Source organism: Lithobates pipiens, unplaced genomic scaffold (assembly GCF_037356315.1).
Source record: "Lithobates pipiens isolate NorthernLeopardFrog02 unplaced genomic scaffold, aLitPip1_a1.2 Scaffold_8, whole genome shotgun sequence".
Classification (NCBI taxonomy): Eukaryota; Metazoa; Chordata; class Amphibia; order Anura; family Ranidae; genus Lithobates; species Lithobates pipiens.
This window is the reverse complement of record NW_027507903.1, coordinates 141,789,034-141,806,311: the sequence shown is the minus strand read 5'-3', so window position 1 is coordinate 141,806,311 and position 17,278 is coordinate 141,789,034. Positions and strand designations below refer to the sequence as shown.

The following is a 17,278-nucleotide window of genomic DNA, read 5'->3' as shown; positions in this document are numbered from 1 at the left end:
TGCACTGCAGAGTAATGGCGGGGTACTGCAGAGTAATGGCGGGTACTGCAGAGTATTGGGGGGTACTGCAGAGTATTGGGGGGTACTGCAGAGTAATGGGGGGTACTGCAGAGTAATGGCAGGGTACTGCAGAGTAATGGCAGGGTACTGCACTGCAGAGTAATGGCGGGGTACTGCAGAGTAATGGCGGGGTACTGCAGAGTAATGGCAGGGTACTGCAGAGTATGCACTGGTATTGCAGAGTATTGGCAGGGAATTGAGGGGTTAAATTCGGTGAGCAGCGATGTGGGCACTGCAGATGCAGCCCACATCGCTGCTGACACCGATCTCTTTCCCCTCCGCTGTACCGATCGGTACAGAGAGGGGAGAGAGGAACCGGCATCATAACATGTTATCATGTTATGACGCCGGTTTGTTTACAAGTGATCACTCCGTCATTTGACGGAGCGATCACGTGGTAAACGGCCGCGACGAGCGGCCGTTTACCGTGATCCGTGATGCGCCGGGTCCTGTGGACCCGGCGGTCACGGATGCTCTCGAGTGCGCGCCCCAGGGGGCGCGCGAGAGCAGAATTCTGGGAGGCCGTTAATTAACGGCCTCTCAGAGTTAAACAACCGCCCTGAAGCCGTTAATCGGCAATGGGCAGTTGTTAAGTGGTTAAAGCTAGATCACTAGCTATATAGGTGAGGTGAATATAGTGGTGTATACTGCGGTCAGGGCACAGACAACAACCACTACACAGCAGCAAGATAGGAAATCAGCCAAAAACGATTGGTGTGTACTGTGTTGAAGGTACAGAGAACACCCACTGCTTCAGATGCTAACACACTACAGGAGGCGGCCTCAAAGGCGGCCTTATATAGTGTGGGGCGTGCACTACACAGCCTGAGCTATGATTGGCCACAGGCAGGATGCCTGTGGCCAATCATGGCTCTCCTCGCTGCTGGCGCTACGATTGGCCAAGCATGCGGGGTCACAGTGCATGCTTGGCCAATCATGAGCCAGCAATGCACTGCGCCACCGCAGTGCATTGTGGTCCGCGCGCGCCACTCGAATTTTGACGCGAACGGCCCAAACGTTCGGAATTCGCCGAGCGGCCGAACAGCCAATGTTCGAGTCGAACGTACGTTCGACTCGAACACGAAGCTCATCCCTAGTTGTGCCGTGCCGAGTGAAAGGTGAAGTCTCTTTCTTCTGCATGTTGGCACCTCCAAGCATCGTAGAGATCTTCTTTATGCAGTAGGGGTTGAAGCGTTGGATGATGAGAGCGTGGGGATTTAGATGATATGTCCAATATGGGGTCAGCAGTCAGATTAATGTCCCCACAGATGATCACAGGGCCCCTTTTTAGTTTGGTGAGTTTGGAAAAAAGTTTCCGCACAAAGGGCAGCTAATGTTTGTTCGGTGCATAGGCGTTCACTATAGTATAGGGCTTGCTGTTAATCTCACATAGGAGAATCAGAAAGCGGACTTGTGGGTCACTGATAAAATCGTGCAACTTGAAGGCAACCGTGTTTTTAACCACTACAAGCACTCCTTTCCTTTTGCAGGGCGCTGAGGCCGTAAAAATATGTGGACATTTTTTGTGGGCAAAGGTGGGTGTGGCAGAATTTTGAAAATACGTTTCCTGTAAAAAAATTAAGTCACTTCCCAGTTTAAGAACTTCTTTCCAAAGGGAGGCACGTTTAGCAGGGTGGTTAAGCCCCCGCACATTAAAGGAAGTTATTGTGAGTGTCATTGCAAATGAAGTAGGGAATATGAGTATTACCTTCTCCTGGGTATTTCAGCAGGTGCTGTAGTTGCCTGGGGCCATGCAGGTGCACGTATTGGGTCATCACATAGGTCAGTAGGCAGATCCAATGAGGCAATAAGTCGAGACTATGGTAATGAGAAACAGACAAAAAAAGAAAAAAAAGAAGTGAAACATAACAAAAACTTGTCCTTAAAAAAAAGGGAAAGTGATCCCAGATGGGACCTGACTGCAGTACCACTGCACAAAGCTCATAGTGAGGGTTTACATGGTGAGCTTCATTCAATTGGGGTGGTTGTGGTTAAGTTACTATATTAGTTTGGTGATCCAGAGGCGACTATGCCACTAGATTTCTTAAGCTTCCTCTTGTGAGAGACCGTTTGCCATTCATCATGGATATTAGCCTTTGCAGGTGGGGAGCTGGTGTTGGGTTCCGGCTCCAGTATAATATTCCAGTCACGAAGGAGCGCCAGTCCTTCTTCTAAAGATGTGATCCCAGAGGAGGTGTTATTCTGAGTAATAGTTAATTTAGTTGGGTATCCCCAGCGGTACATGATGTCATGATTTCTGAGGGCTTTCGTGATGGGTAGGAGTGATCTCCTGTTTCATAAGGTGTACAGAGAAAGATCCGCATAGAGCTGAAGCCGGGAGAACTGCTCCGGCAGCCTTTCTTTTCTGCGAAAGCTGGTCATAAGCTGATCTTTCACATGGTAAAAATGCACTTTGGATGTTGGTATAGAGGGCAGGGCTGCTTGTATCAAATCACAGGTGTACTGGTTCAACTGCATTGTTAGAACAGACTCTAACCTTTAGGTTGTTCCTTCTGGAACGGTCCTCGAGATCTGCGATTTTAGCTTTCAGGGTCTCTATTCGATCATCTTGCTCATTATGTGCGTCTATGAGCATGTTATGGGGCGCAGCAAACTCGCCCATTTTGTGCTCGACGTGATCTACTCTGCCCCCTAGTTCATCCACATCAGCCTTGAACTTTGTGACACAGTTAAGCATGTCTGCACTTAGGGAAGCCCTCAAAGAGATCAACATATCTTTCAATGTGGCCTCAGTGACAGGTTGGTTGGTGGCAGGGAATGAGTTAAAAGTGTCTGACAGTTCCACAGTAGTATTAGCAGAGTTGCAGCCTGGGTTTACCTCTATCAACGTGGAATCTGCTGTCAGTCTGGGTTTGCTCTTTGCTGGGCTCTGTGTCATCAGAGTGGAAGCTGCCGGTGATCTGGGCTGTGCTGCTTGTGAGTCCCCTGTTGGTCCTGGGCTGTGCGCCGTGGTGGAGGCTCCGCTAGACGAGGCCGACGAGCAGCCGCCTGTGCCATCTTGGCCTTGTGCCTGCCGTCTAGGGGGAGGAAATGTGGCAGCTTCCCCACACTAGTCATCTCCCTCCTCCTCCTTCCCATCACGGAACGTGTCCGGCCTCCCGCTGCACTGTTCGGCAGATGTCTGGATTTGTTTTGCTGCCGCTGGAACTGCTTTTCCCCGGCTGCTTGGAGGAGCTCCGGATTAAGCGTCCATTCAGTCAGGCACTGGCCACGCCCCCCATGTACAAAATTATTTGTCTGCAGAGTGTAGGGGGGAAGGGAAGAAAAAGAGGAAAAGAAAAAAAAAGAAAGAAAATGCAATTTGCATTTATCATGAAAATATAGCACAACATATATATATTCCTAACATATCCACTGAGGGGAGAGAGAATCTCCTTCCAAGGGTACATGAGTAGTGATGGACGAACTGCCAACGTGACATTTCGCAAATGCGAACCACGAACGCGGCCAAAAGTTCACGAACCGCAAGGTTCGCAGCGGACCCCATTGACTTTAAAGGCAGGCGAACCTTAAAAACCTCCAGGTCATATTTTCAGCCACAAAATACTTACTAGCTGTGCACACATAGTCCCACAACATGGACACTGACATAACAAAAGTATTAAGTGAATCTGGGATTGACAACGACAAGCATTCTTTTTTTATCTGTGAAATTTTGACAATTCAGGAGCGCATGAAGGCCATGGAGGAGAGGCAAGGTCAGAGCAGGCTATGAAGGGGGTGCAGGAGATGATCAGTGCCCCAGTCAGGGCAGCGCAGTCCTGTGCCAGTGTCCCAGTGTGCCAACCTGTGCTTGAGCCCCTCCCTCTGCCCGGCCCTTACCTCCACCTATGCAGGGCTCCACTGTGGTGATCCGGAGGTGCCAGTCCAGTGCTGATCCTCAGCCATGGTGCTGGCACTGCCTGCTGATTGGCTTCTCTGCTGCTATCACTGTCTGAAACCAGCACCGCGATAGAGACTGAGCACTGACACCAGCACCGTGATAGAGAGCACTGACACCAGCACCGAGATAGAGAGCACTGACACCAGCACCGTGATAGAGAGCACTGACACCAGCACCGTGAGAGCACTGACACCAGCACCGTGAGAGCACTGACACCAGCATCGAGATAGAGAGATCCCAGTTTTGCTTAATCAGATTGCTGTATAAATGACAATGGTCCCAAAAATGTGTCAAAAATGTCTGATGTGTCCACCATAATGTCGAAGTCACGATAAAAATCACTGATCGCGGCCATTACTAGTAAAAAAAAATTATTAATAAAAATGCCATAAAACTATCCCCTATTTTGTAAATGCTATAACTTTTGCGCAAACCAATCAATAATAGCTTATTGCAATTTTTTTTAACCAAAGATTTGTAGAAGAATATGTATCGGCCTAAATTGCGAAAAAAAAGTTTTTTATATATTTTTGGGGGATATTTACTATAGAAAAATCTAAAAAATAATTATTTTTTCCAAATTGTTGCTTTTTGTGTTTATAGCATAAAAAATAAAAACCGCAGGGGTGATCAAATATGGCCAAAAGAAAGCTCTATTTGTGGGAAGAGAAGGACGTCAATTTTGTTTGGGAGCCACGTCGCACGACCGTGCAATTATCAGTTAAAGCGACGCAGTGCCGAATCGCAAAAAGTGGTCTGGTCTTTGGCCTGCAAAATGGTCTTAAAAAAAAAAGGCTTAAGTGGTTAAATAAGGGCATTAGCCAATAGACATGTGCACACTGAAATATTTAATTTTGGAATTTTGTTTTCGTCCGAAAAATACATTTATTTAGTTACTCCCGAAATTCATTTTTATTTATTTTCTTTTGCTAAAAAATGCATTCGTCCAAAAATCCGAAATAATTGAGGTTGAATCTGTCATTGAAGGCTTATGGTGTGTCGAATGTTCTAAGAAGATTTGACGGAATAGCTTGTAGGGGGAAGATTAGACGGAGCAGCTAAACTGTATGACGCTTGTACATTTCCAGTCAAATGTTCCACCTACAAGCTATAGTAGAATTCTAATGTTGTATGACACTAGTAATAATTATATTTATTAATCAGTCAACCAACATTAGAATTCTTCTATAGCCTATGGGCGGAGCATTTGACCATAAATGTCCACTCGCAGCGACTGCTTCATTGAATCTTCATGTCGAATAATCTTGGACTAATAGAGTTAGGTTAGGCACATTTAACCTTTTTTGCTATTGTCTCTATAATGTTGAATCTTTTCTCTCTATGTCAAATCTTTTCTCGTTTTGAGATTTTGGTGTTTACATGTTTAAAACAGTTTTTTTTGCTAGAAAATTACTTAGAACCCCCAAACATTATATATATTTTTTTCTAACACCCTAGAGAATAAAATGGTGGTCATTGCAATACTTTTTTTTATACCGTATTTGCGCAGTGGTCTTACAAGGGCACTTTTTTGGAAAAAAATATTTTTTTTTAATAAAAAAATAAGACAACAGTAAAATTAGCCCAATTTTTTTATATTGTGAAAGATAATGTTATGCGAGTGAATTGATACCCAACATGTCACGCTTAAAAATTGCACCCGCTCGTGGAATGGCGACAAACTTTTACCCTTAAAAATCTCCATAGGCGACATTTAAAATTTTTTACAGGTTGCATGTTTTAAGTTACAAAGGAGGTCTAGAGGTAAAATTATTGCTCTCGCTCTACCGATCGCGGCGATCCCTCACATGTGTGATTTGAACATAGGCAGGCGCTACTCGCTTATGCGTTCGCTTCTGCGCGCGAGCTCGGCGGGATGGGGCACATTTTAAAAAAAAATGTATTATTATTATTTATTTTACCTTTTATTTTTTATTTTTTATACTGTTTAAAAAAAAAATTCACTTATATTCTTATTACAAGGAATGTAACATCCCTTGTAATAGAAAAAAGCATGACAGGTCCTCTTAAATATGAGATCTGGGGTCAAAAAGTCCTCAGATTTCATATTTAGACTAAAATGCAATATAAAAAAAATTGTTATTTAAAAAAAACATTTAAAAAGGGCCCTTTTAAGAGCTGTTGGCAGAAGCGACGCCCAGCTTCTGCCCACCAATTGTATGGAGACGGGTGGGGGCCATCTTCCCTTCACTCGTCTCCATATCAACAGCTGTGGTAAGCGGCGGAGGGCACCAGATCGCAGCGGGAGGGGGTCCTCTCCCGCCACCGATAAAAGTAATCTCTCATGAATACGCCACAGAGACCACTTTTATCTTGAAGCAGACCGCCCACTGAAGAAAGGGATACCGGGGTTATGGCAGCTAGCTGCTGCTGCCATAACAATGATATCTTTCTTCAAACAGCCGCCGTAAAACTTTCAGCATAGCCTATTGACTGCAGTTTACAAACAGGAAACTAGATGTCGCTAATACTCAGTGATATGCTATGCTATACATTTTCTATGATGTGTTGTATTTCCTGTACATAATGCTGCACTTGTTGGTTTCTTTTTCCTGTCTGTTCTTACCATGTGAGGTAACATTTTAGCTGGTGTGGTTATGTTCCAATAAAGAAGCCAATTCCTTTTACTCCACAACATCTGAATTAACTCCGCTGCACCCAGCAGTCGTACTCTGCAACAGGTTATGGGCCCAGTGTCTGGATAAAGACTTATGACCAGGTGTGGCCCAGGCAGAGCAAAGCAATGTGGCTGATGCGGAGATCGACATAAGGAAGTTTTCCAGTGACATCTCCCATAGACAAGTAAGATATTCATATATAAAGCTATTTATACTATTATTATAGGGCTTGTGGCGCTACCTATAGCAGAATAGCTAGTTTATCTATAATATAATACCCTGGTAATAATTCCCAGTGCTCGTGCCGATGTGTAAACAATGGAATTGGCTTATCCACACATCACGTTGCAAGTCATATATGCTCTATATTATTATAATGGAGATAGCAACCCAAACAAGAAGAAAGGGAAGAGGAAGGAGGTTCAAATCAATATCTTGTAAATAAAATCCCTATCAGAAGCCCCCTTTACTCCTAATGAGTACTTATTTCCCACCTACCTTCTATGTATACCCCCCTCACCTGTGGTGTGCTCAAGATATATTTTACCTGAGGTAGGTAGTGGGCGTAAACTACATGAATGTCCCTTCCAGTGTACTTGGTGAAATATGAAAAATAAAGGTAAAAAATGCAGGATTCAAATAAACCAATAACTATATGTGTTTAGTGTATCCTTCTTATAGGAAGGATCTAGATAGCGTCTACACGAACGCTCTTTTGTATCTGATGTAGTGTAAGCCACAGATCCTTATCTCACAGATACTATAGAATCCAACACCATTAAAAAATATTATAAACTAATAAAGTGTCCTCAAAGTGCAAATAGTGCTAAGGTGCAGTACGTGCAGAAAACTTAATACAGTAGAAACCATCAGAAAAAGAGTTATACACAAAAACATTTATACACAAAATCCATGCAAAAAAATGCAAAAAATAAATATAAACGCTACAGTGCAGAAACAACAATTGCAGCAATATTTTAGACTGTACAAACAGCCGTATTATGTTGTCTAAACTCCACAACAACCCACAATAATCAAGTGAAAGTGAAAAAAAATTTTTTTTAATTTGCTGAAATATACAACAGTAATGTCCCAAAAAATGCTCAGTGAAAGCTGTATATATAAAGTTCAATAAGTGTCTCATAAAGTTCCAAATGCCTCTAAAAAGGTGACTTTTGTGTTCGCATAAATCCAGTGACTTCTGTACTCGTGCCCCTTTGGGTCCCCCCTCACCAGATTCCTATCCCCCTAGGGGGTTACGGGCATGTATTATCTCCACCTGTGTGCGCCCTGTATCGGCTGCTTCCACCTCCTTGCTGTGTAGTTTGTACCCAGATGGTGCTCCTTTCCAAATGGTGGTCAGCGGGCAGGTGTTTCCTCAGAAGGAAAAAAGACCAATCCTCATAGCGTAATATGTTCGTCACCACAGGATATAAACTTTGCCAGACAGTTCCCAAAAATTGTGTATAGATTTATATATTTATATATCCAACGCAAAAAAAATTATATTTTAAAAAACTTTTTAATGATTTAGATGCAAAAAATTATTATTCATTAGTACAAATCCAAAACATCACAAAATAAATAAAAATTAGAAATTTATAAAGGGTTAGAATTAAAAAAAAATATTCTTTAACAGAAAACAAAGCTGGCATATAAGATCAGATTCAAAAGGATATGACCACTGTATACACTGTATATGGCTACAAAAGTGTAACGTAAGGCTCTCTGTAGGAGCCAGATGGTAAGTGCCATATTTATGCTCAAATATCTGTATAGACAGTAGCCATAATCTATGCAAGCAGCTCAAAGTGAAAAATCTGAATTTAAAAATAAAAATTAAAACGTAAAAAAATAAAAATTTAAATGTCAAAAAATTGTAAAAAAATTGTAGCAGTAAGCTTTAAGGGAAAGGCTTTGCGCCGTAGGCGCTATGAAACACGCCACCAGTCCTATCAAGGAGATCGTGGAGGCTGGAAACTCAGAGCTTAAACTCTCAGTGGCCAAGCTGAACAATGACAATTATCCGTTATGGAAGTTCAAAGTGGAAATGCTATTATCCAGAGACGACTTGTGGGAGGTTACCAGCACAGAGAGGCCATAGGATAATAATCAGGACTGGGACAAGAAAAACAGACAGGCATGGGCCACCATAAGTTTACTAGTGGAGTATGATCAGCTCATTCATATATGCCATGAGGACACAGCAAAAGGTATGTGGGACGTACTGAAAAGAGTGCATGAACGATCCAGTTTAAACAGCAAGCTATTTTTGCTGTGGAAACTTTACAAAATGAGACTTGGCAGAAAACAAAAAATGCAGGAGCATATAAATGCAATGCTGGAAGTGATTGCGCTACTCAGATCAATCAGAGAGAATATAACAGACAGTCATACTGCAGCCACGTTGTTATGCAGTTTGCCTGAGACATATACTGCACTAATCAATGCACTGGAGACACAACCTGAGACAGATCTGACAGTAGCATTAGTAAAAACCAGGCTCATAGATGAGTATCAGAGAAGAAAGGAATTAGTGCATGACTCCACAGAAACCGACACAAGAACTGCTCTTAAAGCTACAGACGCAAGATTACACAGGAAAAAGACCAGAGTATGTTTCAGATACCACAAATAGGGACGCATAAATAAAAACTGTACTATATGGAAAGCAGAGCAAATGAGACAGCATCCCTTTTATACTAAACAAAAGGTCAAAACCACAATCAATGATCCATGGGAAAGAAACTGGAATGCCACATTTAAAACGACAGGCAACAATAAATGCCATGGCTGGTGCATTGATTCAGGGGCAACCAGTCACATGACAAGTGATAAAAGTTTTTTCACAGAACTTGATCTGAACAACAAAGAAACGATTTATCTTGCAGATGGAAGCAAAATACATGCAGAAGGGTATGGGCATGGAACCCTTATATGCCCGGATGATGCGGGACACAATCTAGCCATACCAGTGAAAAATGTGCTTTATATTCCTAATTTAGAAGGAGGACTCTTATCTGTGAAGTGTCTAACGGCGAGAGGACTCACTGTAAAATTCCAAGGTGACAAGTGTTCTATTCTAAACGGCAAACAGACAATAGCAAGTGCCAAGCTGGATGATCATCTTTATCACCTCAACACAGTGAAGGAAAAGATGAGACTATGTACACACAAGCACAATGACTGTATACATATATGGCACAGATGTTTAGGTCACAGACACCCAGAATGCATACAGGAACTACAGAGGAGAAATATGACAAGGGATCTAACAATATCCCCTTGTCCAGTTACTATTAAGTGTGAATGTTGCATTAAATCCAAAGCTTAAAGAGCAACACTTCCCAAAGTCAGTCAGAAGAGAGCTTCAAGACCACTTGACTTAGTTCACAGTGATGTGTGTGGTCCCCTAAACCCACCAACACCTGGAGGCAACAGGTACATAGTGACTTTCATACACGACTATTCAAGATATGCAGTCACCTACCTAATGCAACACAAGAGGGAAGTTTTTCGACAAATTGCAAGACTATATAATAAAGACTGGTAACAAGTTTCAGAGGAAGCCTCTCAGGTGGTGTATTCATAGGAGGTAAGATACAAGAGTACTTAAAACAGAATGGAATAGAACATCAAAACACAGTCCCGTATACACCAGAACAAAATGAAGTAGCTGAAAGAAAGAATAGAACTCTGACTGAAATGATCAGATGTATGCTGACAGATTCTGGACTACCACAAAAATACTGGGTTGAGGCAGCCATGACAGCTACATATTTGCAGAACAGACTTCTTTCCAGAACAGTGGAGAAAACCCCATATGAACTATGGCACAATGAGAAGCCAAGTGTAAAACACCTAAGAGTTTTTGGATGCAAAGCATTCATCTACATACCTGAAGAAAAATGCACCAAACTCCAGAACAGAGCGTTTGAAGGTATCTTCGTTGGATACAGTGACAATGTCAAGGGTTACAGAATCCTAAATCCCAAAACAAATAAGGTTACAATTAGCAACAGTAAAACCTTTGTTGAAGATTTAGGAGACAATGTAATGACAACAGTGGAAGCAAGTATAGAAGAGAAAACCAACATTGACCAGCCCATCTCTGTAACTTCCGAACAAACAGTTGAAGTGAGTGCAGACTCAGCCAGTACTGAAGAGCAGACACAAGAAGACTCAGACACAAAACGAGACGTTCAACAAGAGAAAACAAAGGTATAAACCACCTATACGCCTCTCATACAAAGCAAGTACTGCCAATATCAACGAACCTGCAAGCTGGGAAGATATATCTCAACTTTCAGAACAAGAAGCAAGTAAATGGATAAAGGCTGCTGAGGAAGAGATGAAATCCATGCATGACACTAAAACATGGACACTTACAGAACTACCACTCGGAAGGAAAGCCATAGGGTGTAAATGGACTTTTAAAGTGAAATACAATGCAGATGGCACTATTGAACGGTACAAAGCAAGAATAGCAGCCAAGGGCTATTCTCAAAAATACGGAGATGCCTATGATGAGACGTTTGCACTAGTAGTCAAGCACACCACAATACGGACTTTACCTACAGTAGCCTCCACAAGGAAAATGCAAGTGAAACATTTTGATGTGAAAACCGCATTTCTACATGGCAATTTAACAGAAGAAATTTACATGGAACAGCCGCCAAGATTCAAAGATGAACAAAGGTTAGGCCTAGTATGCAAGCTTTGCAGGAGTATATATGGTCTAAAGCAAGCAGCCAGAGCATGGAATATAAAAATAAATGAAGTGCTTACACATCAAAACTTTCTAAGGAGTAAAGCAGACCCCTGCTTATACACAAAGAAATTGGCAAACAGATGCGTCTATATGCTTATTTATGTGGATGATATCCTGATTTGCTTTGAGCAAGAAAGGGACGAAGCAGCAATACTGGAAAAATGAAATCAGCACTTTGACACCAAAGATATTGGCAACATAAAGAAGTACCTTGGTATCCAGGTTGAGAGAGAGGAAGATGGCAGCTTTCTTCTGAACCAAAGACATAAAATACAATAAATAATTGAAACATTTGGAATGGAAGACACCAAACCAATAAAGTCTCCTATGGAAACCAACTACCTAAAGGAGATGAATTGTCAAGATAACCCATTACCTACTAATACTCAATACAGGAAAGCAATAGGGAAATTGCTGTATCTTACCACTGCTACAAGGCCGGACATTGCAGCAACTGTTGGAATCCTATGCAGAAAGGTTTCAATGCCAAGTAAAAGGGACTGGAATGCTGTAAAGCGAATCATTCGCTATCTTAAAGGGACTACAAGTTAAAGTTACCGGCAAGTGATGAAAGCGCCTTAACAGGATATGTGGATGCTGACTGGGTAGGAGACACCAGTGACAGAAAATCTACCAGTGGCTACTTATTTTTTCTGTCAGGGGGTGCCATCAGTTGGACTAGTAAAAAGCAACTCTCTGTTACACTGTCATCTACTGAAGCAGAATGCATTGCTGTAGCGCAGGCAAGCCAAGAAATGATATGACTGAGACAGCTATTAACAGACTTGGGACAACCACAGCTGGAACCAACAGAAATCTATGAGGACAATCAAGGATGCCTTGTACTTGCGCACATGGAATGAGTTAATTCAAGAACCAAGCACATTGATGTGAAGTTCCACTTTCTTAAGGATCTTCAAGAGCAAGGTCTACTTGAGTTACTTTATTGCCCAACCGAGGATATGACAGCAGATATCCTTACAAAGCCCCTGACCGCTGAAAGACATTCAAGGCTTACAAAGAAGATGGGTTTAACAGACTAAGCTTTAGCTGTTGAGAAGGGGTGTTGGAGATGCAACAACTTTCAGCTTAGCCTATTGACTGCAGTTTACAAACAGGACACTAGACGTCGCCAATGCTCAGTGATATGCTATGCTATACATTTTCTATGATGTGTTGTATTTCTTGTACATAATGCTGTATTTGTTGGTTTCTTTTTCCTGTCTGTGTTCTTCTTACCATGTGAGGTGACTTTTTAGCTAGTGTGGTTATGTTCCAATAAAGAAGCCAGTTCCTGTTACTCCACAATGTCTAATCCGAATTAACTCTGCTGCACCCAGCAGTCGTACTCTGCAACACATCATACAGCTTTGTCTGTTGATATAAAATCATCTTTCATTCATTAGTTAAACAAACATGTTATGCTTTTACTTACAATTACTGTTTTTCCTCTTCCTGGCTTCTTGAGACACTGCTGAGATAAGCCTGGCCTCACAGCTGCATTCTGAGAAATTCCCGATATGTGTACCAGGAAGCAGACACAAAATTCTATAAAGAGTTCCAGGAAGAAATCAGAGATGGATTTATCTGCCCTTAGTGGAAATGACTACCATAGGAAGAATGGGGAGGAAATGAAAACTAAGGTATGCAAAAAATAATAAGCCTGCAATTATTTATACATATTTTTTTATAGATTGCCAGGGCTAAACATTTCTAAAGGTGCCTTTGTTGAATTTTTAAGATAAGATTCCTCCTTAACCCCCCTGGCGGTATTCCCGAGTCTGGCTCGGGGTGGAATTTTCATACCAAAAGCGGTATCCCCGAGCCAGACTCGGGACTGCATCGCTGGATCCAGGAGGAGGTTTACTTACCTTCTCCCTCGGATCCAGCGTTGTCTCCCCGCTGTACGAGCGAGCCGTGTCTCGCTCGATGCATCACATCGCCGATCTCCGTGCCCTGCGAGCGTTGCGACGCACGGGGACGGAGATCGGCGCCAAATTCAAAAAGTGAAACAAACAGTAAACATACAGTATAATGTAATCTTACAGATTACATTGCTGTATGTAAATATTTCACATCCCCGTTGTCCCTAGTGGTCTGTCCAGTGCTCTGCATGCAGTTTTATGTAATAAAAACTGTTCTTTATGCCTGGAAACTGGAGATTGTCCATTGCAACCAAAACTGTCCCTTTACATCAAAAATGATTTTAGACCAGCTAGAAAACAGCGATAATAAATTGGAATCACTCGCAGAATTGAGCAATAGCGATTTGTGGGGAGATCTATCATCAAATACTGAAAAGTAATGACAGTGACAATTCTGCAACTGAGCAAATTTCAGTGTTTTTGATTTGATTACATTATTGAATAATTTTTATTATTGTTATATTATTATTTGGTACAATTATTTATAATTATTTATTATATTATAATTTATGATTTCATTTTTCAAACTTTATTATACCCGGGATGTCTGCTAGACTCTGGTTTGGACAGATTTAAGTGAGTTATTCCTAAGAATTGCAGGACTACAATATAAAACGCCAAATTTTCATGCAAAATAATGGTACCGCTTTTAGCACCTAAAATCTGAAATAATCGTACCGCCAGGGAGGTTAAAGGAACAGGCAGATACATTTTTTCCATTGCACCCAAATAATGTAATCACTAAAAAAACATGCTCATAAGTTTAACATAAACAATTACACATTTCTATGATTTCTATGAATTTAGCACACCGCACTCTCCACCACAGTAAAATCAGCACACCGCATTATTCATCACAATCACCACACTACTCATCACAATACAGTTAGACCACTGCACCTTTTGGGCAGGCTCTTCGGGAGATGTCATCGGATGGCCATGCCCCATGGCTATATAAGAGGAGGAAGACAACCACAGAAGGAGAGCGATTTTTTTTAATAGCGAGTAACCGGCAGCAAAGAAGAAGACAGCAGCGGGAGAAGACAAAGATGGGAGAAGATGGCACCGGGAGAAGACTGCACTGGGAGAAGACGGCACTGGGAAAGGATGGCATCAGGAGAAGACAGCTTGGGGAGAAGACAGCTCAGAGCTATTTTTTTAATAAAGGACTTGTCAAAAACCGGCTCTTGATTTTTTTGACATCTTACTGCTTTTTGGGGTGAATGGGTATGGGTACAATGAACCTGATATCCATTCACATGGAGGGGCATGATCTGGGTGCCCCCTTGTTAAAGGGGGCTTCCAGATTTTGATAAGCCCCCCACCCGCAGACCCTGACAACCACAGCCCAGGGTTGTTGGGAAGTGGCCCTTGTGCCCATCAACATGGGGGCAAGGTGCTTTGGGAAGAAGAGCTACCCCTCCATGTTGAGGGCATACAGCCTGGTATGGTTCAAGAGGGGGGGCGCTCGCTTGTCCAATCCCTTCCCTGACCTGCCTGGCTGCATGCTCGGTTAAGGGTCGGGTATAGATGTTTAGGGGGACCCCGCTCCCCGAAGGGCCTGGTATTTTTTTTTGTCAGCAATTTTGTTTTTTACATTTAGCAGTCAGTGGAGAACCAATAACTCATTGGTTGTTAAGAGTGTGGCGGCCTGCGTCCCGGCCCCCTCCTTAGCAACCAGTTATATACAGTGTTAGAAGTTCAGTCACTTTTTTTGTGAAAAACGGATGTCAGTGGACATGAAAACGGATGTAAAAATTTACATCTGTATCCATTTTTGATCTGCTTTTTTACAAAAAAAAGTGACTCAAACTGAATTGAAAAGCTAAACGCTCGTGTGAAAGGACCCCACAGTGCAATCAGCACACCTGTTATTCACCTTATTAAAATTAGTACACCATTCATCACAATTCATCTAGCACATAGCACTATTCACTACAATACACACAGCACATCACACCATGTATCAATAAATACTCTGCAAACTATTCACCATAACACGCACATATTTTTCCAGAAGTGCATTTGTGTTGTCAGGCACTAATGTTGGACGAGAAGGCCTGGCTCGCAGTCTCCGCTCTAATTTATTCAAAAGGTGTTCTATTAGGTTGAGGTTGGGACTCTGCAAGAATGGTCAAACATTCCAATAGCCACACTCCTAAACCTTGTGGACAGCCTTCCCAGAAGAGTGGAAGCTGTTATAGCTGCAAAAGGTGGGCCAACTCAATATAGTGTATATGAAGTTTAATTTAAAATGTAAGTAATAACTAGTTATCCTTCCGTGAATGTTCCTGCTCAAGCACTTATAGCTTTAAAGTGGGAATTGTATCCCAGTTGTTAGAAAAAATGTGTCCGTTTCATTTCCAACACAGCCCAACACTATCTTCCCAACATACAGACTCTTCTACATTTTTCTTCATTATTAATGCATGTAGCTCACAAAACAATCTATGTATCCTCATTTCAGGCTAGTTGGCCTTAGGTCCCTTTTACACAAGCTTTCAGTTCAGGTCTGCCTGTCATTGTTTCAGGGGAACCCGAGTGATCAGAAGATCCATGCAGCTGTATGGGCTGGCTGATGTAAATTAACTTGTGTCTGTTTACACCTGCCTACCTCCAAGTCGAAAAAAATAAATAAATAATTGTGTCCTTTTCAGTTTTTCCCAGACTTAAACTTGACAGAATGTATATAGTTAATTTACATTTGGCCACCCATAGAGCTATCACAGACACAAAATGAACAAACAAATGTGAAAAAGTGACATCCATCCATGTCAGCACCGATTCAGCATGGGAACCACTCAAGGATCCTCAGTTGAATGGAACCCAGCGTTTCCATGTGAAATAGCCTAAAGCCTAGTATACACTACTGTATGTACTGGAGTCAGTGCAAACGACCTGCTTCTGTCGGTGGGGCATGACTGAAAAAGGTCTGCCAACTGTCTCCTGATTAGCTGAGAGTGCTGACCAGAGTGTTCTGGCAGTGGGCTGTACAACTGTCTGAACACAATAGAACAGCAGGGTAGATAACTGTAGATCGCTGTACTAATGTTGGATAGTTAGTACAGAGGCTCCTCCTGAGCTGCCAGTTTTTTTTTGTTCAGCCCTGCTGTGTTGAATGAAAAAAAAAAAAAAACACAAAAAAGGCTTTAATCAAAGCTCAGTCATGTTTCCCAATTCTTCTCCTTTGTTATCACCCTGCCACACATTCCCTTGTTTCAGACTATAAGTGACCATACTGAATCACATTACAAAGGCATGGTCTACTGTTATCATTATCAGAAAGCTGGAGTAATTATGTGCAGCCAATTGTGGAGTATGCACATGTAGACAGTAAGTGCAAAGAAAATAGGATACTAAAATAATATTAAAGAAAATGGCAATTGTTTATTATGATACACAATGCAATATCAAACCAAATGTTATCAAATAAAGGGTTACATATACTTGTAGGGGCCCAATCATTGCCCCATTCTCTCCTTGTGTACTTCTTCTTTTCTATAAGTGCGAGTAGAATCAGCAATGCCTAGACTTTGGAAACTATTTCTTGGAGTTTTTTGGGATTGCTAAATTATCTGAAGTTACTTTAATAACAATAATAAAAGAAAAAAGGTTAACGTCCCTTCCGACTTATTTTGGGCATTTTATGAGTTCATTTATAGAAAATACTCTTTTGAGTGTCTTTTTTTTGTTTACTTTGTTTTTTTCACCAGCTGTGAAAGGATCAGTTAGGACACTGCAAAAAACAACGCTCCCTCCAAATTACACCACGTATGATCAAAGTGATGAACACATTGCCTTTACTTATTTGAAAATTAAGTCTTTGTTGAATTTCTTTATACATCAATAACTTGTGCTATCAAACTTTCTCATCTTTTTCTTTATTGAGGCATGAGATATACATCTCATTTTCAAGTATATGCCAAGGGAAAGCACAGAGAGATAAAGTGATTTACTTGAGATCACAGTGTGTAATTGA

At 41.7% G+C, this 17,278-nt stretch overlaps 1 pseudogene; it reads left to right on the top strand.

Moving 5' to 3' along the window:
* The first annotated feature begins 11,053 nt into the window (after nucleotides 1–11,053).
* On the top strand, nucleotides 11,054–12,568 carry LOC143963687 (uncharacterized; annotated as a pseudogene).
* Nucleotides 12,569–17,278: the final 4,710 nt, after the last annotated feature.